Below are 5,575 nucleotides of genomic sequence, written 5' to 3'. Positions count from 1 at the left end.
GACCCCGCGTGCGGGGCGGGCCCGAGCGGGCAGGCGGGGAGGAGAAGCGCCCCGTTGGGTTCGTAAAGCTGGCAAACGCCACGCTTAAACCGAGCGCCCCGGAGCGTCTCTGGAAACGCGGCGGGTTGTGCCGCGAGGTAGCCTGGGGATGACTTCACATCGCTTCCCTTGCCCGGCTTGCCGCTTGTGTGCTTAACAGCTGTGCAGAGTGCTTGTAAACAAGCGCAAAATGCTCTGCCGCTGGTAGTGCAGACCTAGCCGCACCTCCGTCTTTCCACCCGAGCTCGCTGCGGGATGAATGCTGCTTCTGGTAAATGTGCGTGACTCTAAAGGCTTGCGCTGTTAATGCCGTGCAATGAAGTGAAGCCGTAGGTCAACAGCTCATTTTAAAGCACCTGAGGAATTCCTTGATCACTTCTAAAGGCCCCGGCGGTGCAGCAGGGGTGGAATTTAGGGTCTTGATGTGAATAAAGTGGCAAGTTTTGCAGCCCAGCAAAAGGAGGCCGCGCTTTCCATTCTTCGGCGTCTTCCCTCTCTGTCTTCTTGTACCAACGCTAGTTAAGATGCAGATTTGAAAGGCGTTGGAGGGTGCGTTTAGCTAGTTTGGAGTAAAATCAGKGCTGCAGCAGCGAAGGGAAAGCGAGTTGCTTGGTTAGAGGAGTGTTGTGTGAGTTGCCATGGATAGTTGCTGCACTTCTTTGCATGGGGAGCCTCTGCCGAAACTTTCAGTTTGCTTAGTAAAGTGGAAAACTTGCTTTGAAAGTAGTTAGCTCTACTTAACAGAGTCAGTCAGATAAAACTGCTGCCGTAAATGAGTGTTGTAAATAAATAAATAGATAAATAAATAAAGKGTGCAGCAAGGTAATCACAGTCTCTAGGGAGAGCTTATTTGGAAAGCTTAAATCAATAGCTCACCCAAGGAGAAGGCACCGAGTGGCCCAAAAGTGGTGAGGAAATTCAGTCCATTGAAGTGCCGTCAGGACAGAGGGAGTTTGGAGGATCTCCTTCCCCAGGATTCGCACACGTGTCTCTGCGGCAGCTTTGCACCCTCCGTGCGGGGCTGCCGGGACGTGCAAGGCTTGGAACAAGGAACATCGCGCTGCACTTGGCAGCCGAATCATTTATGTTTCCAGGATTTATGAATCGTTTTCTGTCCAGATTGCAGTTCTGGTCTTCTCTAGCTTTGGAAAGCTCTTGGAGTTGTTAAAGCTGGAGCAGAAAACACAGCCCCATAATAGCTGTCACATCATCCCGCGAGGCTGGGGCTATGCTCTAGCTCCTATGGGGTAGCTTTTTTGATGAATAAATAAAATATTCCAACTTGTTTGTGCGTGCAGGGAGACATCAGGGTTTTCTAAAGCCTCACGTAGGTTAGAAACTGCATCTGCAACTGGGCAGTKTGCCTTCCCCCCCACCCCAGATGCGCCTTGGTCAGTCTGCAGGGTCTGAGATGCTCAGCAGCTAGTGGGGCTTTCCCAGCCTCTCCTTGGGAGGGTTGTTCTTCCAACTGTAGCTTCAACACGTGTCGGCACTGCCTTTGCTCGTGGTTGTGGTGTGCGTTTAACAGGCGGTTGGTGCTAATGTGATGGGGAAAAGTGGGATAAATGATTGATGCTGGTTTCAAGCTGTGCAGATTTCAGTGATAGTATCTGAGAAGAGGTTGGCATGGAAGYTTTGTGGAGAGGGAAAACTGTGTGTGTTTGTGTATGTAACCATGAAAAGCTCAGCTTAGACGTATTGGTCTCACTGGCCTCCGGAGGCAGATGAGTTTGAAATCCAATGGGATTGGGATGAGCAAGGATGTGCTGCACCTTTTCCTTCCCACTGCTTAACTTGCCAGTGGAGGATCCAGTATTTACAGCCCATCTGCTGGATGCATCATCCCACTCACAGCAGTCAGCAAAGCTGGCCAGCCAGGGAAGAGCAGAGGTGGGTTCGTGCTTGTGGGCTTTGCCTGCGAAAGGGAAAATTTAAAACTTTGAAAGAAARGAGAACAGAATGTGTCTTTTTCACCTTGCTGCGAGCGGAATATGCTAACCAGAGTTGCAAAGAAAGGTTAGTTTGGATAGAAATGAAGTTGGGAAAATAGGAAATGTCACCACRTGAACTGCAGAGAGTGGGACATTCGTCTATTAAAGTTATTGCTGAGCTCCCCAGAGTGCCTCAGGTTGGTGTATTTAATGAAGGAAAGTACCCAAAGTGATTGACATGCTTTCCGTGTGCTCTAAGGCCCACGCTGTGTTTTGGGGGTTCTCTCTGTTTTTCTGAATGAGAATCTCGAGTGAGGTGGTCTGAACTTGGACTTTCTAAATCTCAGTCTGTAAATGACGCCTGCTGCCCATCAGCACCAAGTTTCCCTCTCCAAGAAGGCAAAATGCTCATCACAGCATTTTTAGTGTSGCCGAGGTAAAAGGACAGCCAGCTGGTTCAGGCCTTTGAAGCCACTGGACACACTYAATAGCTTTGCAACTGTATATTCATCCCCAAAACATCTCTGTGTTAGCAGGGCTTGCAGTGTGTTTTGTCATCAACAAGGACACGGAAGGAAATCAGTTGACGGATCAAGGCAAGAAATGAGTTTTATAGTTTTTTTTAAGTTGTCATGTGGCCTGGGAATTGTCCACATCTCGCAGCTGGTGAGGTTTCCACCTTGCGGTGTGCTTCCCTGCCCTCTGAGAGTCCCGTATCCAGCRTATCTCTGTGCGAGCTACAAGCTGATGCCCCAAGTAATTCCAGTCAGCAATGCCATACGTGCAGGGCTGAGTTATGCCATACTTGGCCGTGGGATATTGTACGGACCTGGGCTGCGCTTCCTGTGGCCTCTGGCTTCTCCTACAGTGATTGCCTGGTCCCAGGGTTCCCTTTTTAAACACACAAGTGTGGGTTTCTGTTTTGAGTGGGAAACAAACTGTTTTTGGTACCCACCTTCTCCCTCATGGGAGCATTAATGTGGCAGTGACTTGGATGAGAAGACTGCAGTGCTGTGGAAACTCATCTGACAGAAGGAGAAAAGTTTTCAGCTGGATCAGGTCTCTGATTTGGACAAATGCCACCACAGGAGAGGTGAGGAGGGTGGAAATGAGTAGGGGGGGAGCACAAGTATTCCGAAGGAGCAGTCTGCAGTGAAATTAGTTTAAAATAGTATGTCTAATCTTGGATGTCATCACAGCCATTCTTCCTTATCAGCACTTTACGAATGGCAGAGCTGTCTGAAAGGGCTCTGGAAGGGCTGCAACTTGCAACATAATAAATCTGTCCGCCCTTTTAATGGAGAAAATCCTTGGGAAGTTCCAGATGACGATCAGCAGGACTTGAGTGATGAAAAGAGTATGGGTTTTCRAGCCCTGGACATCCTGTTTTCTTCTGCAGGTGAATCTGTGTCCCAAATTCTTCTTTATATTCCCAGATACAGACCGCTGTTCCAGGAGGTGACTTAATTTCTTAAATGAGACGCTCATCACTTGGACAGGCTTCTGAGCAGGGTCAAGGGTTTCCAGCCACCCGTGGCACTGCTCTTGGGGGTGAGATTGTGTGTGCTGTTGGTTTGCTTGTCGCTGTATGCCCAGCTCTCTGTTGTGAATGCGTAGAAAGAACAGTTTAGCAGTGAATTATTCAGAAGGGTGCAAGGGGAGGCGCTCCTGCTCCTGGGGAGCATAGGAAAACTAGCAGCACACATCAGGTTAGATTTAGAGCCCAGAGGGTGTCCTTTTCCTTAATCCATCTGGTTGTATAGGTTTGGAAGTGCTGAATATCACCTGCCCATACAGGAGCATCCTGAGGGACGGAGATTACAGTGTGAAGGTGCTGTTTCCTGTGGAAGTCATGTGGAAAGAATGAGCTCCAGCTCCCTACAAAGTAAATTAGGAAAATCAACCGACTCCTGCMCTAATACGCTATGATATTTTGAAGCTGAAGGAAAGTGTTGGGAAGAGGTAGGGATTGCAGAGCTGCCTGAGCAGAGAGGAGGAAGAAAAGCCCGTTTGCATTTTGTGGGAGAAACCTCGTACCTGTAAACCAGCCAGTGGAAAAGCCCTCCGAGTTTTCCTGTGGGATACACGTGCAAAGTGCTTGAGCCCTGCTCGTGGTTTGAGTGTGTGCTCACAGGAGCATTAATATCAGGCGCTGTCCGTGAGTGGTGCTGTGAGAGGGAAGGCGGCTCTGCTAGCCTAGGGTGACATTTTAATCCTCGTAACTTGTCAGCGCACGTGACTCTCCTAGCCATCTTCTGGCCTCAACAGCCTTTTCACAGCTTGATGTCAATTGTAGAGGCTGGTTAGTCCTCCCAGAGTGTCGCTTTGGGAAGGGAGGCACGAGTGTGGGACTCACCAAGAGGGTTTCTGCAGTTTCAACCTCATGAATTTGTTTACAGAGCTTTCTTACTTTGGGAAGATGATCCCAGGGAGCAGGGAGAGCTGCCTGAGGGAGAGCTCTTGGAGCAAAAGGGCTTTTGGGGCAGCTGAGGGGTGCTGAGTGCCCTGCCCCACAGCTTTGCTCTGCCTTTCCTCACAGCCAGCTGTTGCTGTACCAAGTCCCAGCTCACTTTCGTCCCAACCCTCTTTAACGTGAAACTGTGACTTTTTCAAAGCTAAACCCCAGGCATCACTGAAAGAGAGCAGCTCCAGGTTAACTTGTGCAGCTCTTGCACTGGCTGCAGAGAGCAGTTGGATGAAAAGACGCCCAACAGAGACACARTTAGGAAAAACAGCTCCCAGAGTTTGCTCCTCATCCAAGCATCTGCCAGAGATCAGATCCGCTTGGGTTTYTGTAGCAGGTGGGTAAGACACAGTTAGGAATCCTTCTCCTTTATTTCAAGTCCGCAGCCCTGCTTTGCCTCTACAGGCACCCATCCACCTGCCAAGCACTTTCGAGGACCTGATAAGGGACAGTGCTCCGAGAGGTTAAACTTGAAAAGCGACTTTGAGAAGGAACAAAGTGATCTGCCTTCGTGTCATACCCCCTCCAAGAGGAAGGAGAGGCTTCTGCASAGGGACGGAGGATGCAAAGGTGGGAACAATTAGCTCGCCCGCCTTTTCAAGCTCCGAACCTTGATGCTGCCAGCTGTCCTGTGCACTTTTTTGGTATATATTGACATCCATCAGTAGGTGGATGATCTTAGGGTTATTTGGTTAATAATGGATTTCTACTGTGTTGTTGTGACTTCGAGCAGAGTGTTGTAGCGGGCTGTTTCAGTCTGGGGGAAGCTTTGTTTCCTCTGCCTCTATCTCCCATGCACTGCACGGGAATGGAGAAGGCTGTAATTTGCTTTGGAAAAGTCCTGATGACTTAAGGACCAAAGAGAGAGCGGATTTCACTGCAGCAGTCCCCTGCCAACCGACTACCTAAATGCGAGTGCTCCGSAGCTCCCAGCATCGCTTCCCAACATCCCTAGCCTGCACACTGTGTGTTTTGTGCCAAAAGCTAGATCTTAATTCTGTTTTCCTCTCCCCAAACACCAGTACCACAATGAGTAGACAGAAACTCACCCTACCCGCCTTCACTGAACTTAGTGCTCCTGGCACAGGCAGGGAGTGATTAACAGAGTCCACTGGCTAACTGGCCTGTTTTTGACAGGTTT

This window comes from Nothoprocta perdicaria, unplaced genomic scaffold, assembly GCF_003342845.1.
Source record: "Nothoprocta perdicaria isolate Ctin4 unplaced genomic scaffold, notPer1 scaffold_113, whole genome shotgun sequence".
NCBI classification, from domain to species: domain Eukaryota; kingdom Metazoa; phylum Chordata; class Aves; order Tinamiformes; family Tinamidae; genus Nothoprocta; species Nothoprocta perdicaria.
This window is presented reverse-complemented; position numbering follows the sequence as displayed.